We start from the raw sequence: 25,284 nt of genomic DNA, 5'->3' as shown, positions 1-25,284 counted from the left end.
AGATCAGTGTTCCTTTTCTCAGTACAAGCTTTACTTTGAAAGATAATCGCGTTCTTTCGAAAGTTTATTAATTTCACCAAAGCTTTAGTAAGAAACGCACATGCGTTTCTTTGTAAAGACAAGCAGTGGTTTTCTCCGTGTGAAATCACTCTTTGAACAGAGATCAGTGTTCCTTTTCTCAGTACAAGCTTTACTTTGAAAGATAATCGCGTTCTTTCGAAAGTTTATTAATTTCACCAAAGCTTTAGTAAGAAACGCACATGCGTTTCTTTGTAAAGACAAGCAGTGGTTTTCTACGTGTGAAAGCACTGTTTGAACTGAGATCAGTGTTTCTTTTCTCAGTACAACCTTTACTTTGAATGATGATCGCTTTCTTTCGAGAGTTTATTAATTTCACGAAAGCTTGAGTAAGAAACACACATGCGTTTCTTTGTAAAGACATGCAGTCATTTACTATGTGTGAAAGCACTCTTAGAACTGAGATCAGTGTTCCTTTTCTCAGTACAAGCTTTACTGAAAGATAATCGCGTTCTTTCGAAAGTATATTAATTTCACGAAAGCTTTAGTAAGAAAGACACATGCGTTTCTTTGTAACGACAAGCAGTAGTTTGCTACGTTTGAAAGCACTCTTTGAACTGAGATCAGTGTTTTTTTTCTCAGTAAAAGCTTTACTTTGGAAGATAATCGCGTTCTTTCGAAAGTTTATTAATTTCACGAAAGCTTTACTAAGAAAGGCACATGCGTTTCTTTGTAATGACAAGCAGTTGGTTGGTACGTGTGAAATCACTGTTTGAACTGAGATCAGTGTTCCATTTCTCAGTACAACCTTTACTTTGAATGATGATCGCGTTCTTTCGAAAGTTTATTAATTTCACGAAAGCTTTAGTAAGAAACACACATGCGTTTCTTTGTAAACACATGCAGTCATTTGCTATGTGTGAAAGCAGTTTAGAACTGAGATCAGTGTTCCTTTTATAAGTACAAGCTTTACTTTGAAAGATAATCGCGTTCTTTCGAAAGTTTATTAATTTCACGAAATCTTTAGTAAGAAACGCACATGGGTTTCTTTGGAAAGACAAGCAGTGGTTTGCTTCGTGTGAAAGCACTGTTAGAATTTCAATAAGTGTTCCTTTTCTCAGTACAAGCTTTACTTTGAAAGATAATCGCGTTCTTTCCAAAGATTATTAATTGCACGAAAGCTTTAGTAAGAAACGCACATGGGTTTCTTTGTAAAGACAAGCAGTGGTTTGCTACGTGTGAAAGCACTGTTAGAACTGAGATCAGTGTTCCCTTTCTCAGTACAAGCTTTACTTTGAAAGATAATCGCGTTCTTTCGAAAGATTATTAATTTCACGAAAGCTTTAGTAAGAAATGCACAGGGGTTTCTTTTTAAAGACAAGCAGTGGTTTGCTACTTGTGAAAGGACTGTTAGAACTGAGATCAGTGTTCCTTTTCTCAGTACAAGCTTTACTTTGAAAGATAATCGCGTTCTTTCGAAAGTTTATTAATTTCACGAAAGCTTTAGTAAGAAATGCTCATGCGTTTCTTTGTAACAACAAGCAGTGGTTTGCTACGTGTGAAAGCACTGTTAGAACTGAGATCAGTTTTCCATTTCTCAGTACAAGCTTTACTTTGAAAGATAATCGCGTTCTTTCCAAAGATTATTAATTTCACGAAAGCTTTAGTAAGAAACGCACATGTGTTTTTTTGGAAAAACAATCTGTGGTTTGCAACATGTGAAAGCACTGTTTAAACAGAGATCAGTGTTCCTTTTCTCAGTACAAGCTTTCCTTTGAAAGATAATCGCGTTCTTTCCAAGGTTTATTAATTTCACAAAAGCTTTAGTAAGAAACGCACATGGGTTTCTTGGGAAAGACAAGCAGTGGTTTGCTACGTGTGAAAGCACTGTTAGAATTTCAATAAGTGTTCCTTTTCTCAGTACAAGCTTTAATTTGAAAGATAATCGAGTTCTTTCCAAAGATTATTAATTTCACGAAAGCTTTAGTAAGAAACGCACATGGGTGTCTTTGGAAAGACAAGCAGTGGTTTGCTACGTGTGAAAGCACTCTTAGAATTTCAAAAAGTGTTCCTTTTCTAGTACAAGCTTTACTTTGAAAGATAATCGCGTTCTTTCGAAAGTTTATTAATTTCACGAAAGTTTAGTAAGAAATGCACATGCGTTTCTTTGTAAAGACATGCAGTCGTTTGCTATGTGTGAAAGCACTCTTAGAACTGAGATCAGTGTTCTTTTTCTCAGTACAAGCTTTACTTTGAAAGATAATCGCGTTCTTTCGAAAGTTTATTAATTTCACGAAAGCTTTAGTAAGAAACACACATGGGTTTCTTTGGAAAGACAAGCAGTGGTTTGCTACGTGTGAGAGCACTGTTAGAATTGCAATCAGTTTTCCTTTTCTCAGTACAAGCTTTACTTTGAAAGATAATCGCGTTCTTTCGAAAGTTTATTAATTTCAAGAAAGCTTTAGTAAGTAACGAACATGCGTTTTCTTGGAAAGACAAGCAGTGGTTTTCTATGTGTGAAAGCACTCTTTGAACTGAGATCAGTGTTCCTTTTCTCAGTACAAGCTTTACTTTGAAAGATAATCGCGTTCTTTCGAAAGTTTATTAATTTCACGAAAGCTTTAGTAAGAAACGCACATGGGTTTCTTTGTAAAGACAAGCAGTGGTTTTCTACGTGTGAAAGCACTGTTTGAACTGAGATCAGTGTTTCTTTTCTCAGTACAACCTTTACTTTGAATGATGATCGCGTTCTTTCGAAAGTTTATTAATTTCACGAAAGCTTTAGTAAGAAACACACATGCCTTTCTTTGTAAAGACCTGCAGCCGTTTGCTATGTGTGAAAGCACTCTTAGAAGTGAGATCGGTGTTCCTTTTATAAGTACAAGCTTTACTTTGAAAGATAATCGCGTTCTTTCGAAAGTTTATTAATTTCACGAAAGCTTTAGTAAGGAACGCACATGGGTTTCTTTGGAAAGACAAGCAGTGGTTTGCTTCGTGTGAAAGCACTGTTAGAATTTCAATAAGTGTTCCTTTTCTCAGTACAAGCTTTACTTTGAAAGATAATCGCGTTCTTTCGAAAGTTTATTAATTTCACGAAAGCTTTAGTAAGAAACGCACATGCGTTACCTTGGAAAGACAAGCAGTGGTTTGCTACGTGTGAAAGCACTGTTTGAACTGAGATCAGTGTTCCTTTTCTCAGTACAAGCTTTACTTTGCAAGATAATAGCGTTCTTTCTAAAGATTATTGATTTCACGAAAGCTTTAGTAAGAGACAAACAGGGGTTTCTTTTGAAAGACAAGCAGTGGTTTGCTGCGTGTGAAAGCACTGTTAGAACTGAGATCAGTTTTCCTTTTCTCAGTACAAGCTTTACTTTGAAAAATAATCGCGTTCTTTCCAAAGATTATTAATTTCACGAAAGGTTTAGTAAGAAACGAACATGCGTTTTTTTGGAGAGACAAGCAGTGGTTTGCTCCGTGTGAAAGCACTGTTAGAACTGAGATCAGTGTTCCCTTCCTCAGTACAAGCTTTACATTGAAAGATAATCGCATTCTTTCGAAAGATTATTAATTTCACGAAAGCTTTAGTAAGAAACGCACATGGGATTCTTTGGAAAGACAAGCAGTGGTTTTCTACGTGTGAAAGCACTGTTTGAACTGAGATAAATGTTTCTTTTCTCAGTACAACATTTACTTTGAATGATGATCGTGTTCTTTCGAAAGTTTATTAATTTCACGAAAGCTTTAGTAAGAAACGCACATGCGTTTCTTTGTAAAGACAAGCAGTGGTTTGCTACGTGTGAAAGCACTGTTAGAACTGAGATCAGTGTTTCTTTTCTCAGTACAAGCTTTACTTTGAAAGATAATCGGGTTCTTTCCAAAGTTTATTAATTTCACGAAAGCTTTAGTAAGAAATGCACATGCGTTTCTTTGTAACGACAAGCAGTGGTTTGCTACATGTGAAAGCACTGTTAGAACTGAGATCAGTGTTCCTTTTCTCAGTACAAGCTTTACTTTGAAAGATAATTGCGTTCTTTCCAAAGTTTTTTAATTTCACTAAAGCTTTAGTAAGAAATGCACATGGGTTTCTTTGGAAAGACAAGCAGTGGTTTGCTACGTGTGAAAGCACTGTTGGACTTTCAATCAGTGTTCCTTTTCTCAGTACAAGCTTTATTTGAAAGATAATCGCGTTCTTACTAAAGTTTATTAATTTCACGAACGCTTTAGTAAGAAATGCACATGGGCTTCTTTGTAAAGACAAGCAGTGGTTTGCTCCGTGTGAAAGCACTGTTAGAACTGAGATCAGTGTTCCCTTCCTAGGTACAAGCTTTACTTTGAAAGATAATAGCGTTCTTTCGAAAGATTATTAATTTCACGAAAGCTTTAGTAAGAAACGAACATGCGTTTCTTTGGAGAGACAAGCAGTGGTTTGCTCCGTGTGAAAGCACTGTTAGAACTGAGATCAGTGTTCCCTTTCTCAAAACAAGCTTTCCTTTGAAAGATAATCGCTTTCTTTCGAAAGATTATTAATTTCACGAAAGCTTTAGTAAGAAATGCACATGCGTTTCTTCGTAACGACAAGCAGTGGTTTGGTACGAGTGAAAGCACTGCTTGAACTGAGATCAGTGTTTCTTTTCTCAGTACAAGCTTTACTTTGAAAGATAATCGCATCCTTTCCAAAGTTTATTAATTTCACGAAAGCTTTAGTAAGAAACGCACATGGGTTTCTTTGGAAACACAAGCAGTGGTTTGCTACCTGAGAAAGCACTGTTAGTATTTCAATAAGTGTTTCTATTCTCAGTACAAGCTTTACTTTGAAAGATAATCGCGTTCTTTTGAAAGTTTATTAATTTCACGAAAGCTTTAGTAAGAAACGCACATGGGTTTCTTTGTAAAGACAAGCAGTGGTTTACTACGTGTGAAAGCACTGTTAGAACTGAGATCAGTTTTCCTTTTCTCAGTCCAAGGTATACTTTGAAAGATAATCGCGTTCTTTACAAAGAATATTAATTTCACTAAAGCTTTAGTAAGAAATGAACATGGGCTTTTTTGTAAAGACAAGCAGTGATTTGCTCCATGTGAAAGCACTGTTAGAACTGAGATCAGTGTTCCCTTTCTCAGTACAAGCTTTCCTTTGAAAGATAATCGCGTTCTTTCCAAAGATTATTAATTTCACGAAAGCTTTAGTAAGAAACGCACATGGGTTTCTTTGGAAAGACAAGCAGTGGTTTGCTATGTGTGAAAGCACTGTTAGATTTTCAATAAGTGTTCCTTTTCTCAGTACAAGCTTTACTTTGAAAGATAATCGCGTTCTTTCGAAAGTTTATTAATTTCACGAAAGTTTTAGTAAGAAACGCACATGCGTTTTCTTGGAAAGACAAGCAGTGGTTTTCTACGTGGGAAAGCACTCTTTGAACTGAGACCAGTGTTCCCTTTCTCAGTACAAGCTTTACTTTGAAAGATAATCGCGTTCTTTCCAAAGATTATTAATTTCACAAAAGCTTTAGTAAGAAACGCACATAGTTTTCTTTGGAAAGACAAGCAGTGGTTTGCTACGTGTGAAAGCACTGTTAGAACTGAGATCAGTGTTCCTTTTCTCAGTACAAGCTTTACTTTGGAAGATAATCGTGTTCTTTCGAAAGTTTATTAATTTCACGAAAGATTTAGTAAGAAATGCTCATGCGTTGCTTTGTAACGACAAGCAGTGGTTTGCTACGTGTGAAAGCACTGTTAGAACTGAGATCAGTGTTCCCTTTCTCAGTACAAGCTTTCCTTTGAAAATAATCGCTTTCTTTCGAAAGATAATTAATTTCACGAAAGCTTTAGTAAGAAACGCACATGGGTTTGTTTGGAAAGACAAGCAGTGGTTTGCTACGTGTGAAAGCACTTTTAGAATTTCAATAAGTGTTCCTTTTCTCAGTACAAGCTTTAATTTGAAAGATAATCGCGTTCTTTCCAAAGATTATTAATTTCACGAAAGCTTTAGTAAGAAACGCACATAGGTTTCTTTGTAAAAACAAGCAGTGGTTTGCTACGTGTGAAAGCACTGTTAGAACTGAGATCAGTTTTCCTTTTCTCAGTACAAGCTTTACTTTGAAAGATAATCGCGTTCTTTAGAAAGATTATTAATTTCACGAAAGCTTTAGTAAGAAACGCACATGCGTTTCTTTGGAAAGACAAGCAGTGCTTTACTACATGTGAAAGCACTGTTAGAACTGAGATCAGATTTCCTTTTCTCAGTACAAGCTTTACTTTGAAAGATAATCTCGTTCATTCCAAAGATTATTAATTTCACGAAAGCTTTAGTAAGAAACGAACATGGGATTCTTTGTAAAGACAAGCAGTGGTTTGCTACGTGTGAAAGCACTGTTAGAGTTGAAATCCGTGTTCCTTTTCTCAGTACAAGCTTTACTTTGAAAGATAATCGCGTTCTTTCGAAAGTTTATTAATATCAAGAAAGCTTTAGTAAGAAACGAACATGGGCATCTTTGTAAAGACAAGCAGTGTTTTGCTACGTGTGAAAGCACTGTTAGAATTTCATTAAGTGTTTCTTTTCTCAGTACAAGCTTTAATTTGAAAGATAATCGCGTTCTTTCCAAAGATTATTAATTTCACGAAAGCTTTAGTAAGAAACGCACATGGGTTTCTTTGGAAAGATAAGCAGTGGTTTGCTACATGTGAAAGCACTGTTAGAATTTCAATAAGTGTTCCTTTTCTCAGTACAAGCTTTACTTTGAAAGATAATCGCGTTCTTTCGAAAGTTTATTAATTTCACGAAAGTTTAGTAAGAAATGCACATGCGTTTCTTTGTAAAGACATGCAGTCGTTTGCTATGTGTGAAAGCACTCTTAGAACTGAGATCAGTGTTCCTTTTCTCAGTACAAGCTTTACTTTGAAAGATAATCGCGTTCTTTCGAAAGTTTATTAATTTCACGAAAGCTTTAGTAAAAAACGCACATGCGTTTCTTTGGAAAGACAAGCAGTGGTTTACTACGTGTGAAAGCACTGTTAGAACTCAGATGAGTTTTCCTTTTCTCAGTACAAGCTTTACTTTGAAAGATAATCGAGTTCTTTCCAAAGATTATTAATTTCACGAAAGCTTTAGTAAAAAACGCACATCGGTTTCTTTGTAAAGACAAGCAGTGGTTTGAAATGTGTGAAAGCACTGTTAGAATTGAAATCCGTGTTCCTTTTCTCAGTACAAGCTTTACTTTGAAAGATAATCGCGTTCTTTCGAAAGTTTATAAATTTCAAGAAAGCTTTAGTAAGAAACGCACATGCGTTTTCTTGGAAAGGCAAGCAGTGGTTTTCTCCGTGTGAAAGCACTCTTTGAACTGAGATCAGTGTTGCTTTAATCAGTACACGCTTTACTTTGAAAGATAATCGCGTTCTTTCGAAAGTTTATTAATTTCACGAAAGCTTTAGTAAGAAACGCACATGCGTTTCTTTATAAAGACAAGCAGTGGTTTTCTACGTGTGAAAGCACTGTTTGAACTGAGATCAGTGTTTCTTTTCTCAGTACAACATTTACTTTGAATGATGATAGCGTTCGTTCGAAAGTTTATTAATTTCAAGAAAGCTTTAGTAAGAAACGCACATGCGTTTCTTTGGAAAGACAAGCAGTGGTTTACTATGCGTGAAAGCACTGTTAGAACTGAGATCAGTTTTCCTTTTCTCAGTACAAGCTTTACTTTGAAAGATAATCGCGTTCTTTCCAAAGAATATTAATTTCACTAAAGCTTTAGTAAGAAATGCAGATGGGTTTTTTGGAAAGACAAGCAGTGGTTTGCTATGTGTGAAAGCACTGTTAGAATTTCAATAAGTGTTCGTTTTCTCAGTACAAGCTTTACTTTGAAAGATAATCGCGTTCTTTCGAAAGTTTATTAATTTCACGAAAGCTTTAGTAAGAAACGCACATGCGTTTTCTTGGAAAGACAAGCAGTGGTTTTCTCCGTGGGAAAGCACTCTTTGAACTGAGACCAGTTTTCCCTTTCTCAGTACAAGCTTTACTTTGAAAGATAATCGCGTTCTTTCGAAAGATTATTAATTTCACGAAAGCTTTAGTAAGAAACGCACATAGGTTTCTTTGGAAAGACAAGCAGTGGTTTGCTACGTGTGAAAGCACTGTTAGAACTGAGATCAGTGTTCCTTTTCTCAGTACAAGCTTTACTTGGGAAGATAATCGTGTTCTTTCGAAAGTTTATTAATTTCACGAAAGATTTAGTAAGAAATGCTCATGCGTTTCTTTGTAACGACAAGCAGTGGTTTGCTACGTGTGAAAACACTGTTAGAATTTCAATAAGTGTTCCTTTTCTAAGTACAAGCTTTACTTTGAAAGATAATCGCGTTCTTTCGAAATTTATTAACTTCACGAAAGTTTAGTAAGAAACGCACATGCGTTTCTTTGTAAAGACCTGCAGTTTTTTGCTATGTGTAAAAGCACTGTTAGAACTGAGATCAGTGTTCCTTTTCTCAGTACAAGCTTTACTTTGAAAGATAATCGCGTTCTTTCGATAGTTTATTAATTTCACGAAAGCTTTAGTAAGAAAGGCACATGCGTTACTTTGGAAAGACAAGCAGTGGTTTACTACGTGTGAAAGCACTGTTAGAACTGAGATCAGTGTTTCTTTTCTCAGTACAAGCTTTACTTTGAAAGATAATCGCGTTCTTTTCAAAGATTATTAATTTCACGAAAGCTTTAGTAAGAAACGCAACTGCGTTTGTTTGTAACGACAAGCAGTGGTTTGGTACTTGTGAAAGCACTGTTTGAACTGAGATCAGTGTTTCTTTTCTCAGTACAAGCTTTACTTTGAAAGATAATCGCATTCTTTCGAAAGTTTACTAATTTCACGAAGGCTTTAGTAAGAAACGCACATGGGTTTCTTTGTAAAGACAAGCAGTGGTTTGCTACGTGTGAAAGCACTGTTAGAACTGAGATCAGTGTTTCTTTTCTCAGTACAAGCTTTACTTTGAATGATAATCGCGTTTTTTCGAAAGTTTATTAATTTCACGAAAGCTTTAGTAAGAAATGCACATGCTTTACTTTTTAACGATAAGAAGTGGTTTGCTACATGTGAAAGCACTGTTAGAACTAAGATCAGTGTTCCTTTTCTCAGTACACGCTTTACTTTGAAAGATAATCGTGTTCTTTCGAAAGATTATTAATTTCACTAAAGCTTTAGTAAGAAATGCACTTGGGTTTCTTTGGAAAGACAAGCAGTGGTTTGCTACGTGTGAAAGCACCGTTTGAACTGAGATCAGTGTTCCTTTTCTCAGTACAAGCTTTATTTTGAAAGATAATCGCGTTTTTTCGAAAGTTTATTAATTTCACGAAAGCTGTAGTAAGAGATGCACATGCTTTTCTTTGTAACGACAAGCAGTGGTTTGCTACGTGTGAAAGCACTGATAGAACTGAGATCAGTGATCCTTTTCTCAGTACAAGCTTTACTTTGAAAGATAATCGCGTTCTTTCGAAAGATTATTAATTTCAATAAAGCTTTAGTAAGAAATGCACATGGGTTTCTTTGGAAAGACAAGCAGTGGTTTACTACGTGTGAAAGCACTGTTAGACTTTCAATCAGTGTTCCTTTTCTCAGTACAAGCTTTACTTTGAAAGATAATCGCGTTCTTTCGAAATTTTATTAATTTCACGAAAGCTTTAGTAAGAAACGACCTGCGTTTCTTTGTAAAGACAAGCAGTGGTGTTCTACGTGTGAAAGCACTGTTTGAACTGAGATACGTGTTTCTTTTCTCAGTACAAGCTTTACTTTGCAAGATAATCGCGTTCTTTCGAATGTTTATTAATTTCAAGAAAGCTTTAGTAAGAAAGGCACATGCGTTTTTTTTGGAAAGACAAGCAGTTGTTTGCTATGTGTGAAAGCACTGTTTGAACTGAGATCAGTGTTTCTTTTCTCAGTACAAGCTTTACTTTGAAAGATAATCGCGTTCTTTCGAAAGTTTATAAATTTCACGAAAGCTTTAGTAAGAAATGCACATGGGTTTCTTTGGAAAGACAAGCAGTGGTTTGCTACATGTGAAAGCACTTTTAGAACTGAGATCAAAGTTTCTTTTCTCAGTACAAGCTTTACTTTGAAAGATAATCGCGTTCTTTCCAAAGTTTATTAATTTCACGAAAGCTTTAGTAAGAAATGCACATGGGTTTCTTTGGAAAGACAAGCAGTGGTTTGCTACGTGTGAAAGCACTGTTAGACATTCAATCAGTGTTCCTTTTCTCAGTACAAGCTTTACTTTGAAAGATAATCTCGTTCTTTCGAAAGTTTATTAATTTCACGAAAGCTTTAGTAAGAAAGGCACATGCGTTTTTTTGGAAAGACAAGCAGTGGTTTGCTATGTGTGAAAGCACTCTTTGAACTGATATCAGTGTTTCTTTTCTCAGTACAAGCTTTACTTTGAAAGATAATCGCGTTCTTTTGAAAGTTTATTAATTACACGAAAGCTTAAGAAACGCACATGGGTTTCTTTGTAAAGACAAGCAGTGGTTTGCTACGTGTGAAAGCACTGTTAGAACTGAGATCAGTGTTTCTTTTCTCAGTACAAGCTTTACTTTGAATGATAATCGCGTTCTTTCGAAAGTTTATAAATTTCACGAAAGCTTTAGTAAGAAATGCACATGCTTTTCTTTGTAATGGCAAGCACTGGTTTGCTACATGTGAAAGCACTGTTAGAACTGAGATCAGTGTTCCTTTTCTCAGTACAAGCTTTACTTTGAAAGATAATCGCGTTCTTTCGAAAGATTATTAATTTCACTAAAGCTTTAGTAAGAAATGCACATGGGTTTCTTTGGAAAGACAAGCAGTGGTTTGCTAGGTGTGAAAGCACTGTTAGACATTCAATCAGTGTGACTTTTCTCAGTACAAGCTTTATTTGAAAGATAATCGCGTGTTTACGAAAGTTTATTAATTTCACGAAAGCTTTAGTAAGAAACAAATATGGGGTTCTTTGTAAAGACAAGCAGTGGTTTGCTCCATGTGAAAGCACTGGTAGAATTGAGATCAGTGTTCCCTTTCTCAGTACAAGCTTTACTTTGAAAGATTATCGCGTTCTTTCGAAAGATTATTAATTTCAGGAAAGCTTTAGTAAGAAAGGCACATGCGTTTCTTTGTAATGAAAAGCAGTGTTTTGCTACGTGTGAAAGCACTGTTTGAACTGAGATCAGTGTTTCTTTTCTCAGTACAAGCTTTACTTTGAAAGATAAACGCGTTCTTTCGAAAGTTTATTAATTTCACGAAAGCTTTAGTAAGAAACGAACATGGGCTTCTTTGTAAAGACAATCAGTGGTTTGCTACATGTGAAAGCACTGTTAGAAATGAGATCAAAGTCCCTTTTATCAGTAAAAGCTTTTCTTTGAAAGGTAATCGCGTTCTTTCGAAAGTTTATTAATTTCACTAAAGCTTTAGTAAGAAATGAACATGGGTTTCTTTGGAGGGACAAGCAGTGGTTTGCTACGTGTGGAAGCACTGTTACACTTTCAATCAGTGTTCCTTTTCTCAGTACAATATTTACTTTGAATGATGATCGCGTTCTTTCCAATGTTTATTAATTTCATTAAAGCTTTAGTAAGAAATGCACATGGGTTTCTTTGGAAAGACAAGGAGTGGTTTGCTACGTGTGAAAGCACTGTTTAAACTGAGATCAGTGTTCCTTTTCTCAGTACAAGCTTTAATTTGACAGATAATCGCATTCTTTCGAAAGTTTATTAATTTCACGAAAGCTTTAGTAAGAAACGAACATGGGCTTCTTTGTAAAGACAAGCAGTGGTTTGCTCCGTGTGAAAGCACTGTTAGAACTGAGATCAGTTTTCCCTTTCTCAGTACAAGCTTTACTTTGAAAGATAATCGCTTTCTTTCAAAAGATTATTAATTTTACGAAAGCTTTAGTAAGAAATGCTCATGCGTTTCTTTGTAACGACAAGCAGTGGTTTGCTACGTGTGAAAGCACTGTTAAAACTGAGATCAGTGTTCCTTTTCTCAGTACAAGCTTTACTTTGAAAGATAATCACGTTCTTTCGAAAATTCATTAATTTCACGAAAGCTTTAGAAGAAACGAACATGGGTTTCTTTGGAAAGACAAGCAGTGGTTTGCTACGTGTGAAAGCACTGTTAGAATTTCAATAAGTGTTCCTTTACTCAGTACAAGCTTTAATTTGAAAGATAATCGCGTTCTTTCCAAAGATTATTAATTTCACGAAAGCTTTAGTAAGAAATGCACATGCGTTTCTTTGGAAAGACAAGCAGTGGTTTACTACGTGTGAAAGCACTGTTAGAACTGAGATCAGTTTTCCTTTTCTCAGTACAAGCTTTACTTTGAAAGATAATCGCGTTTTTTCCAAAGATTATTAATTTCACGAAAGCTTAATAAGAAACGCACATGGGTTTCTTTGTAAAGACAAGCAGTGGTTTCCTACATGTGAAAGCACTGTTAGAATTGAAATCAGTGTTCCTTTTCTCAGTACAAGCTTTACTTTGAAAGATAATCGCGTTCTTTCGAAAGTTTATTAATTTCACGAAAGCTTTAGTAAGAAACGCACCTGCGTTTCTTTGTAAAGACAAGCAGTAGTTTTCTACGTATGAAAGCACTGTTTGAACTGAGATACGTGTTTCTTTTCTCAGTACAAGCTTTACTTTGAATGATTATCGCGTTCTTTTGAAAGTTTATTAATTTCACGAATGCTTTAGTAAGAAATGCACATGCGTTTCTTTGTAACGACAAGCAGTGGTTTGCTACGTGTGAAAGCACTGTTAGAACTGAGATCAAAGTTCCTTTTCTCAGGACATGCTTTACTTTGAAAGATAATCGCGTTCTTTCCAAAGTTTACTAATATCACTAAAGCTTTAGTAAGAAATCCACATGGGTTTCCTTGGAAAGACAAGCAGTGGTTTGCTACGTGTGAAAGCACTGTTTGAACTGAGATCATTGTTCCTTTTCTCAGTACAAGCTTTATTTTGAAAGACAATCTCGTTTTTTCGAAAGTTTATTAATTTCAGAAAAGCTTTAGTAAGAAAAGCACATGCGTTTTTTGGGAAAGATAATCAGTGGTTTGCTACGTGTGAAGCACTGTTTGAACTGAGAATAGTGTTCCATTTCTCAGTACAAGCTTTACTTTGGAAGATAATTGCTTTCTTTCGAAAGTTTATTAATTTCACGAAGCTTTAGTAAGAAACGCTCCTGCGTTTCTTTGTAAAGACAAGCAGTGGTTTTCTACGTGTGAAAGCACTGTTTGAACTGAGATAAGTGTTTCTTTTCTCAGTACAAGCTTTACTTTGAAAGAAAATTGTGTTCTTTTGAAAGTTTATTAATTTCACGAAAACTTTAGTAAGAAACGCACATGGGTTTCTTTGTAAAGACAAGCAGTGGTTTGCTACGTGTGAAAGCACTGTTAGAAATGAGATCAAAGTCCCTTTTATCAGTACAAGCTTTACTTTGAAAGATAATCATGTTCTTTTATAAGTTTATTAATTTCACGAAAGTTTTAGGAAGAAAGGCACATGTGTTTCTTTGTAACGACAAGCAGTGGTTTGCTACCTGTGAAAGCACTGTTTGAACTGAGATCAGTGTTTTTTTTCTCAGTAAAAGCTTTACTTTGAAAGGTAATCACTTTATTTCCAAAGTTTATTAATTTCAAGAATGCTTTAGTAAGAAACGAACATGGGTTTCTTTGGAAAGACAAGCAGTGTTTTGCTATGTGTGAAAGCACTGTTAGAAATGAGATCAAAGTCCCTTTTATCAGTACAAGCTTTACTTTGAAAGATAATCGCATTCTTTCCAAAGTTTATTAATTTCACTAAAGCTTTAGTAAGAAATGCACATGGGTTTCTTTGGAAAGACAAGCAGTTGTTTGCTACTTGTGAAAGCACTGTTACACTTTCAATCAGTGTTCCTTTTCTCAGTACAATCTTTATTTTGAATGATGATCGTGTTCTTTCCAATGTTTATTAATTTCACTTGAGATTTAGTAAGAAACGCTTATGCGTTTCTTTGTAACGACAAGCAGTTGTTTGCTACGTGTGAAAGCACTGTTTGAACTGAGATACGTGTTTCTTTTCTCAGTACAAGCTTTACTTTGAATGATTATCGCGTTCTTTTGAAAGTTTATTAATTTCACGAAAGCTTTAGTAAGAAATGCACATGCGTTTCTTTGTAACGACAAGCAGTGGTTTGCTACGTGTGAAAGCACTGTTAGAACTGAGATCAAAGTTCCTTTTCTCAGTACAAGCTTTACTTTGAAAGATAATCGCGTTCTCTCCAAAGTTTACTAATATCACTAAAGCTTTAGTAAGAAACGCACATGGGTTTCCTTGGAAAGACAAGCAGTGGTTTGCTACGTGTGAAAGCACTGTTTGAACTGAGATCATTGTTCCTTTTCTCAGTACAAGCTTTATTTTGAAAGATAATCGCGTTTTTTCCAAAGTTTATTAATTTCACAAAAGCTTTAATAAGAAACGCACATGCGTTTTTTGGGAAAGATAATCAGTGGTTTGCTACGTGTGAAAGCACTGTTTGAACTGAGAATAGTGTTCCATTTCTCAGTACAAGCTTTACTTTGAAAGATAATCGCTTTCTTTTGAAAGTTTATTAATTTCACGAAGCTTTAGTAAGAAACGCTCCTGCGTTTCTTTGTAAAGACAAGCAGTGGTTTTCTACGTGTGAAAGCACTGTTTGAACTGAGATAAGTGTTTCTTTTCTCAGTACAAGGTTTAGTTTGAAAGATAATTGCGTTCTTTTGAAAGTTTATTAATTTCACGAAAACTTTAGTAAGAAACGCACATGGGTTTCTTTGTAAAGACAAGCAGTGGTTTGCTACGTGTGAAAGCACTATTAGAAATGAGATCAATGTCCCTTTTATCAGTATAAACTTTACTTTGAAAGATAATCGCATTCTGTCCAAAGATTATTAATTTCACTAAAGCTTTAGTAAGAAATGCACATGGGTTTCTTTGGAAAGACAAGCAGTGGTTTGCTACTTGTGAAAGCACTGTTACACTTTCAATCAGTGTTCCTTTTCTCAGTACAATCTTTACTTTGAATGATGATCGCGTTCTTTCCAATGTTTATTAATTTCACTAAAGCTTTAGTAAGAAATGCACATGGGTTTCTTTGGAAAGACAAGCAATGGTTTGCTACCTCTGAAAGCACTGTTAGACTTTCAATCAGTGTTCCTTTTCTCAGTCCAAGCTTTACTTTGAAAGATAATCGCTTTCTTTCAAAAGTTTATTAATTTCACGAAAGCTTTAGTAAGAAACGCTCATGCGTTGCTTTGTAACGACAAGCAGTGGTTTGCTACGTGTGAAAGCACTGTTAGAACTGAGATCAGTAGTCCTTTTCTCAGTACAAGCTTTACTTTGAAAGATAATCACGTTCTTTCGAAAGTTTATTAATTTCACGAAAGCTTTAGGAAGAAAGGCACATGTGTTTCTTTGTAACGACAAGCAGTGGTTTGCTACGTGTGAAAGCACTGTTTGAACTGAGATCAGTGTTTTTTTTCTCAGTAAAAGCTTTACTTTGAAAGGTAATCACGTTCTTTCCAAAGTTTATTAATTTCAAGAATGCTTTAGTAAGAAACGAACATGGGTTTCTTTGGAAAGACAAGCAGTGGTTAGCTACGTGTGAAAGCACTGTTTGAATTTCCATAAGTGTTCCTTTTCTCAGTACAAGCTTTAATTTCAAAGTTAATCGCGTTCTTTCCAAAGTTTATTAATTTCACGAAAGCTTTAGTAAGAAAGGCAAATGCGTTTCTTTGTAACGACAAGCAGTGGCTTGCTACGTGTGAAAGCATTCTTTGAACTGAGATCAGTGTTTTTTTTCTCTCTAAAAGCTTTACTTTGAAAGATAATCGCGTTCTTTCCAAAGTCTATTAATTTCAAGAAAGCTTTAGAAGAAACGAACATGGGTTTCTTTGGAAAGACAAGCAGTGGTTTGCTACGTGTGAAAGCACGGTTAGAATTTCAATAAGTGTTCCTTTATTCAGTACAAGCTTTAATTTGAAAGATAATCGCGTTCTTTCCAAAGATTATTAATTTCACGAAAGCTTTAGTAAGAAATGCACATGCGTTTCTTTGGAAAGACAAGCAGTGGTTTACTATGTGTGAAAGCACTGTTTGAACTGAGATCAGTGTTCCTTTTCTCAGTACAAACTTTATTTGAAAGATAATCACTTTCTTTCGAAAGTCTATTAATTTCACGAAGCTTTAGTAAGAAACGCATCTGCATTTCTTTGTAAAGACAAGCAGTGGTTTTCTATGTGTGAAAGCACTGTTTGAACTGAGATAAGTGTTTCTTTTCTCAGTACAAGCTTTACTTTGAAAGATAATCGCGTTCCATCGAAAGTTTATTAAATTAACGAAAGCTTTACTAAGAAACGCACATGGGTTTCTTTGTAAAGACAAGCAGTGGTTTGCTACGTGTGAAAGCACTGTTACACTTTCAATCAGTGTTTTTTTTTTCTCAGTACATTCTTTACTTTGAAAGATAATCGCGTTCTTTAGAAAGTTTATTAATTTCACGAAAGCTTTAGTAAGAAATGCACATGGGATTCTTTGGAAAGACAAGCAATGGTTTGCTACCTGAAAAGCACTGTTAGACTTTCAATCAGTGTTCCTTTTCTCAGTACAAGCTTTACTTTGAAAGATAATCGCGTTCTTTAGAAAGTTTATTAATTTCACGAAAGCTTATGTAAGAAACGCACCTGCATTTCTTTGTAAAGACAAGCAGTGGTTTTCTATGTGTGAAAGCACCGTTTGAACTGAGATACATGTTTCTTTTCTCAGTACAAGCTTTCTTTGAAAGATAATCGCGTTATTTCGAAAGATTATTAATTTCACGAAAGCTTTAGTAAGAAACGAACATGGGCTTCTTTGAAAAGACAAGCAAGCAGTGGTTTGCTCTGTGTGAAAGTACTGTTTGAACTGAGATCAGTGTTCCTTTTCTCAGTACAAGCTTTATTTTCAAAGATAATCGCGTTTTTTCGAAAGTTTATTAATTTTACAAAAGCTTTAGTAAGAAACGCACATGCGTTTTTTTTGGAAAGACAATCAGTGGTTTGCTACATGTGAAAGCACTGTTAGAACTGTGATCAGTGTTCCTTTTCTCAGTACAAGCTTTACTTTGAAAGATAATCGCGTTCTTTCGAAAATTATTAATTTCACGAAAGCTTTAGTAAGAAATGCACATGCGTTTCCTTGTAATGACAAACAGTGGTAGGCTACATGTGAAAGCACTGTTAGAACTGATATCAAAGTTCCTTTTCTCAGTACAAGCTTCACTTTGAAGATAATCGCGTTCTTTCCAAAGTTTATTAATTTCACGAAAGCTTTAGTAAGAAATGCACATGGGTTTCTTTGGAAAGACATGCAGTGGTTTGCTACGTGTGAAAGCACTGTTTGAACTGAGATCAGTGTTTCTTTTCTCAGTAAAAGCTTTATTTGAAAGATAATCGCGTGTTTACGAAAGTTTATTAATTTCACGAAAGCTTTAGTAAGGAACGATCATGGGCTTCTTTGTAAAGACAAGCAGTGGTTTGCTCTGTGTGAAAGCACTCTTAGAACTGAGATCAGTGTTCCTTTTCTCAGTACAAGCTTTACTTTGAAAGATAATCGCGTTCATTCGAAAGATTATGAATTTCACTAATGCTTTAGTAAGAAATGCACATGGGTTTCTTTGTAAAGACAAGCAGTGGTTTGCTACGTGTGAAAGCACTGTTAGAACTGAGATACGTGTTTCTTTTCTCAGTACAAGTTTTACTTTGAATAATTATCGCGTTCTTTTGAAAGTTTATTAATTTCACGAAAGCTTTAGTAAGAAATGCACATGCGTTTCTTTGTAACGACAAGCAGTGGTATGCAACATGTGAAAGCACTGTTAGAACTGAGATCAAATTTCCTTTTCTCAGTACAAGATATACTTTGAAGATATTCGCGTTCTTTCCAAAGTTTATTAATTTCACGAGTGCTTTAGTAAGAAATGCACATGGGTTTCTTTGGAAAGACAAGCAGTGGTTTGCTACGTGTGAAAGCATTGTTAGACTTTCAATCACTGTTCCTTTTCTCAGTACAAGCTTTACTTTGAAAGATAATCGCGTTCTTTCGAAAGTTTATTAATTTCACGAAAGCTTTAGTAAGAAAGGCACATACGTTTCTTTGTAAAGACAAGCAGTGTTTTGCTATGTGTGAAAGCACTGTTTGAAGTGAGATCAGTGTTTTTTTTCTCAGTAAAAGCTTTACTTTGATAGATAATCGCGTTCTTTCGAAAGTTTATTAATTTCACGAAAGCTTTATTAAGAAAGGCACATGCGTATCTTTGGAAAGACAAGCAATGGTTTGGTACGTGTGAAAGCACTGTTTGAACTGAGATCAGTGTTCCTTTTCTCAGTACAAGCTTTACTTTGAAAGATAATTGCGTTCTTTTGAAAGTTTATTAATTTCACGAAAGCTTTAGTAAGAAACCACATGGGTTTCTTTGTAAAGACAAGCAGTGGTTTGCTCCGTGTGAAAGCACTGTTGGAACTGAGATCAGTGTTCCTTTTCTCAGTACAAGCTTTACTTTGAAAGATAATCGCGTTCTTTCGAAAGTTTCTTAATTTCACGAAAGCTTTAGTAAGAAATGCACATGCGTTTCTTTGTAACGACAAGCAGTGGTTTGCTACGTGTGAAAGCACTGTTAGAACTGAGATCAAAGTCCCTTTTATCAGTACAAGCTTTACTTTGAAAGATAATCGCGTTCTTTCCAAAGTTTATTAATTTCACTAAAGCTTTTGTGAGAAATGCACATGGGTTTCTTTGAAAAGACAAGCAGTGGTTTGCTACGTGTGAAAGCACTGTTAGACTTTCAATCAGTGTTCCTTTTCTCAGTACAAGCTTTACTTTGAAAGATAATCGCGTTCTTTCGAAAGTTTATTAATTTCACGAAAGCTTTAGTAAGAAACGCACATGCGTTACTTTGGAAAGACAAGCAGTGGTTTGCTATGTGTGAAAGCACTGTTTGAACTGAGATCAGTGTTTCTTTTCTCAGTAAAAGCTTTATTTGAAAGATAATCGCGTGTTTACGAAAGTTTATTAATTTCACGAAAGCTTTAGTAAGGAACGATCATGGGCTTCTTTGTAAAGACAAGCAGTGGTTTGCTCTGTGTGAAAGCACTGTTAGAACTGAGATCAGTGTTCCTTTTCTCAGTACAAGCTTTACTTTGAAAGATAATCGCGTTCATTCGAAAGATTATGAATTTCACTAATGCTTTAGTAAGAAATGCACATGGGTTTCTTTGTAAAGACAAGCAGTGGTTTGCTACGTGTGAAAGCACTGTTAGAACTGAGATACGTGTTTCTTTTCTCAGTACAAGTTTTACTTTGAATAATTATCGCGTTCTTTTGAAAGTTTATTAATTTCACGAAAGCTTTAGTAAGAAATGCACATGCGTTTCTTTGTAACGACAAGCAGTGGTATGCAACATGTGAAAGCACTGTTAGAACTGAGATCAAATTTCCTTTTCTCAGTACAAGCTATACTTTGAAGATAATCGCGTTCTTTCCAAAGTTTATTAATTTCACGAGTGCTTTAGTAAGAAATGCACATGGGTTTCTTTGGAAAGACAAGCAGTGGTTTGCTACGTGTGAAAGCATTGTTAGACTTTCAATCACTGTTCCTTTTCTCAGTACAAGCTTTACTTTGAAAGATAATCGCGTTCTTTCGAAAGTTTATTAATTTCACGAAAGCTTTAGTAAGAAAGGCACATGCGTTTCTTTGTAAAGACAAGCAGTGTTTTGCTATGTGTGAAAGCACTGTTTGAAGTGAGATCAGTGTTTTTTTTCTCAGTAAAAGCTTTACTTTGATAGATAATCGCGTTCTTTCGAAAGTTTATTAATTTCACGAAAGCTTTATTAAGAAAGGCACATGCGTATCTTTGGAAAGACAAGCAATGGTTTGGTACGTGTGAAAGCACTGTTTGAACTGAGATCAGTGTTCCTTTTCTCAGTACAAGCTTTACTTTGAAAGATAATTGCGTTCTTTTGAAAGTTTATTAATTTCACGAAAGCTTTAGTAAGAAACCACATGGGTTTCTTTGTAAAGACAAGCAGTGGTTTGCTCCGTGTGAAAGCACTGTTGGAACTGAGATCAGTGTTCCTTTTCTCAGTACAAGCTTTACTTTGAAAGATAATCGCGTTCTTTCGAAAGTTTCTTAATTTCACGAAAGCTTTAGTAAGAAATGCACATGCGTTTCTTTGTAACGACAAGCAGTGGTTTGCTACGTGTGAAAGCACTGTTAGAACTGAGATCAAAGTCCCTTTTATCAGTACAAGCTTTACTTTGAAAGATAATCGCGTTCTTTCCAAAGTTTATTAATTTCACTAAAGCTTTTGTGAGAAATGCACATGGGTTTCTTTGAAAAGACAAGCAGTGGTTTGCTACGTGTGAAAGCACTGTTAGACTTTCAATCAGTGTTCCTTTTCTCAGTACAAGCTTTACTTTGAAAGATAATCGCGTTCTTTCCAAAGTTTATTAATTTCACGAAAGCTTTAGTAAGAAACACATAAGCGTTTTCTTGGAGAGACTAGCAGTGGTTTGCTACGTGTGAAAGCACTCTTTGAACTGAGATCAGTGTTCCTTTTCTCAGTACAAACTTTACTTTGAAAGATAATCTCGTTATTTCGAAAGATTATTAATTTCACGAAAGCTTTAGTAAGAAAGGCACATGCGTTTCTTTTAAACGACAAGCAGTGGCTTACTACGTGTGAAAGCAGTCTTTGAACTGAGATCAGTGTTTTTTTTCTCAGTAAAAGCTTTACTTTGAAAGATAATCGCTTTCTTTCCAAAGTCTATTAATTTCAAGAAAGCTTTAGAAGAAACGAACATGGGTTTCTTTGGAAAGACAAGCAGTGGTTTTCTACATGTGAAAGCACTGTTAGAATTTCAATAAGTGTTCCTTTTCTCAGTACAAGCTTTACTTTGAAAGATAATCACGTTCTTTCCAAAGATTATTAATTTCACGAAAGCTTTAGTAAGAAACGCACCTGCGTTTCTTTTTAACGACCAGCAGTAGTTTTCTATGTGTGAAAGCACTGTTTGAACTGAGATACGTGTTTTCTTTTCTCAGTACAAGCTTTAATTTGAATGATGATCGCGTTCTTTTGAAAGTTTATTAATTTCACGAAAGCTTTAGTAAGAAACGCTCATGGGTTTTTTGTAAAGACAAACAATGGTTTGCTACATGTGAAAGCACTGTTAGACTTTCAATCAGTGTTCCTTTTTTCAGTACAAGCTTTACTTTGAAAGATAATCGCGTTCTTTCGAAAGTTTATTAATTTCACGAAAGCTTTAGTAAGAAATGCACATACGTTTCTTTGTCACGATAATCAGTGGTTTGCTACGTGTGAAAGCAATGTTAGAACTGAAATCAAAGTTCCTTGTCTCAGTACAAGCTTTACTTTCAAAGATAATCGCGTTCTTTCGAAAGTTTATTAATTTCACGAAAGCTTTAGTAAGAAACGCACCTGCGTTTCTTTGTAAAGACAAGCAGTAGTTTTCTACGTGTGAAAACACTGTTTGAACTGAGATACGCGTCTCTTTTCTCAGTACAAGCTTTACTTTGAATGATTATCGCGTTCATTTGAAAGTTTATTAATTTCACGAAAGCTTTAGTAAGAAATGCACATGCGTTTCTTTGTAACGACAAGCAGTGTTTTGCTACGTGTGAAAGCACTGTTAGAACTGAGATCAGTGTTTTTTTTCTCAGGAAAAGCTTTACTTTGAATGATGATCGCGTTCTTTCCAATGTTTATTAATTTCACTAAAGCTTTTGTAAGAAATGCACATGGGTTTCTTTGGAAAGACAAGCAGTGGTTTGCTACGTGTGAAAGCAGTGTTAGACTTTCAATCAGTGTTCCTTTTCTCAGTACAAGCTTTACTTTGAAAGATAATCTCATTCTTTCGAAAGTTTATTAATATCACGAAAGCTTTAGTAAGAAACGCATAAGCGTTTTCTTGGAAAGGCAAGCAGTGGTTTGCTACGTGTGAAAGCACTGTTTGAACTGAGATCAGTGTTCCCTTTTTCAGTACAATCTTTACTTTGAAAGATAATCTCGTTATTTCGAAAGATTATTAATTTCACGAAAACTTTAGTAAGAAACGAAAATGGGCTTTTTGGAAAGACAAGCAGTGGTTTGCTTCGTGTGAAATTACTGTTTGAATTTCAATAAGTGTTCCTTTTCTCAGTACAAGCTTTAATTTGAAAGATAATTGCGTTCTTTCGAAAGTTTATTAATTTCACGAAAGCATTAGTAAGAAACGCACATGGGTTTCTTTGTAAAGACAAGCAGTGGTTTGCTACGTGTGAAAGCACAGTTAGAACTTAGATCAGTGTTCCCTTTCTCAGTACAAGCTTTACTTTGAAAGATAATCACATTCTTTCGAAAGATTATTAATTTCCCGAAAGCATTATTAAGAAACGCTCATGAGTTTCTTTGTAACGACAAGCAGTGGTTCGGTACGTGTGAAAGCACTGTTTGAACTGAGATCAGGGTTTCTTTTCTCAGTACAAGCTTTACTTTGAAAGATAATCTCCTTCTTTCCAAAGTTTATTAATTTTATGAAAGCTTTAGTAAGAAACGCACATGAGTTTCCTTGGAAAGTCAAGCAGTGGTTTTCTCCGTGTGAAAGCACTGTTTGAACTGAGATCAGTGTTCCTTTTGTCAGTACAAGCTTTATTTTGAAATATAATCGCGTTTTTTCGAAAGTTCATTAATTTCACAAAAGCTTTAGTAAGAAACGCACGTGCGTTTTTTTGGAGAGATAATCAGTGGTTTGCTACGTGTGAAAGCACTGTTTGAACTGAGATCAGTGTTCCTTTTCTCAGTACAAACTTTACTTTGAAAGATAATCACTTTCTTTCGAAAGTCTATTAATTTCACGAAGCTTTAGTAAGAAACGCATCTGCATTTCTTTGTAAAGACAAGCAGTGGTTTTCTATGTGTGAAAGCACTGTTTGAACTGAGATAAGTGTTTCTTTTCTCAGTACAAGCTTTACTTTGAAAGATAATCGCGTTCCATCGAAAGTTTATTAAATTCACGAAAGCTTTAGTAAGAAACGCACATGGGTTTCTTTGTAAAGACAAGCAGTGGTTTGCTACGTGTGAAAGCACTGTTACACTTTCAAACAGTGTTTTTTTTCTCAGTACAATCTTTACTTTGAAAGATAATCGCGTTCTTTAGAAAGTTTATAAATTTCACGAAAGCTTTAGTAAGAAATGCACATGGGATTCTTTGGAAAGACAAGCAATGGTTTGCTACCTGAAAAGCACCTTTAGACTTTCAATCAGTGTTCCTTTTCTCAGTACATGCTTTACTTTGAAAGATAATCGCGTTCTTTAGAAAGTTTATTAATTTCACGAAAGCTTATGTAAGAAACGCACCTGCATTTCTTTGTAAAGACAAGCAGTGGTTTTCTATGTGTGAAAGCACCGTTTGAACTGAGATACATGTTTCTTTTCTCAGTACAAGCTTTCTTTGAAAGATAATCGCGTTATTTCGAAAGATTATTAATTTCACGAAAGCTTTAGTAAGAAACGAACATGGGCTTCTTTGAAAAGACAAGCAAGCAGTGGTTTGCTCTGTCTGAAAGTACTGTTTGAACTGAGATCAGTGTTCCTTTTCTCAGTACAAGCTTTATTTTGAAAGATAATCGCGTTTTTTCGAAAGTTATTAATTTTACGAAAGCTTTAGTAAGAAATGCTCATGCGTTTCCTTGTAATGACAAGCAGTGGTAGGCTACATGTGAAAGCACTGTTAGAACTGAGATCAAAGTTCCTTTTCTCAGTACAAGCTTTCCTTTGAAGATAATCGCGTTCTTTCCAAAGTTTATTAATTTCACGAAAGCTTTAGTAAGAAATGCACATGGGTTTCTTTGGAAAGAAAAGCAGTGGTTTGCTACGTGTGAAAGCACTGTAAGACTTTCAATCAGTGTTCCTTTTCTCAGTACAAGCTTTACTTTGAAAGATAATCGCGTGCTTTCGAAAGTTTATTAATTTCAAGAAAGCTTTAGTAAGAAAGGCACATGCGTTTTTTTGGAAAGACATGCAGTGGTTTGCTACGTGTGAAAGCACTGTTAGAACTGAGATCAGTGTTCCTTTTCTCAGTACAAGCTTTACTTTGAAAGATAATCGCGTTCTTTCGAAAGTTTATTAATTTCACGAAAGGTTTAGTAAGAAAGGTACATGCGTTTCTTTGTAACGACAAGCAGTGGTTTGCTACGTGTGAAAGCACTGCTTGAACTGAGATCAGTGTTTTTTTTCTCAGTAAAAGCTTTACTTTGAAAGATATTGGCGTTCTTTCGAAAGTTTATTAATTACACGGAAGCTTTATTAAGAAAGGCACATGCGTTTCTTTGTAATGACAAGCAGTGGTTTGGTACGTGTGAAATCACTGTTTGAACTGAGATCAGTGTTTCTTTTCTCAGTACAAGCTTTACTTTGAAAGATAAACGCGTTCTTTCGAAAGTTTATTAATTTCACGAAAGTTTTAGTAAGAAACGCACCTGCGTTTCTTTATAACGACTAGCAGTAGTTTTCTATGTGTGAAAGCACTGTTTGAACTGAGATACTTGTTTTCTTTTCTCAGTAAAAGCTTTAATTTGAATGATGATCGCGTTCTTTTGAAAGTTTATTAATTTCACGAAAGCTTTAGTAAGAAACGCACATGGGTTTCTTTGTAAAGACAAACAATGGTTTGCTACGTGTGAAAGCACTGTTAGACTTTCAATCAGTGTTCCTTTTTTCAGTACAAGCTTTACTTTGAAAGATAATCGCGTTCTTTCGAAAGTTTATTAATTTCACGAAAGCTTTAGTAAGAAATGCACATACGTTTCTTTGTAACGATAAGCAGTGGTTTGGTACATGTGAAAGCACTGTTAGAACTGAAATCAAAGTTCCTTTTCTCAGTACAAGCTTTACTTTCAAAGATAATCGCGTTCTTTCCAAAGTTTACTAATTTCACTAAAGATTTAGTAAGAAATGCACATGGGTTTCTTTGGAAAGACAAGCAGTGTTTTGCTACGTGTGAAAGCACTGTTAGACTTTCAATCAGTGTTCCTTTCCCAGTACAAGCTTTACTTTGAAAGATAATCGCGTTCTTTCGAAAGTTTATTAATTTCACGAAAGCTTTAGTAAGAAACGCACATGCGTTTTCTTGGAAAGACAAGCAGTGGTTTGCTACGTGTGAAAGCAGTGTTTGAACTGAGATCAGTGTTCCTTTTCTCAGTACAAGCTTTAC

Source organism: Chionomys nivalis, chromosome 17 (assembly GCF_950005125.1).
Source record: "Chionomys nivalis chromosome 17, mChiNiv1.1, whole genome shotgun sequence".
In the NCBI taxonomy this organism is placed as follows: Eukaryota; Metazoa; Chordata; class Mammalia; order Rodentia; family Cricetidae; genus Chionomys; species Chionomys nivalis.
This window is presented reverse-complemented; position numbering follows the sequence as displayed.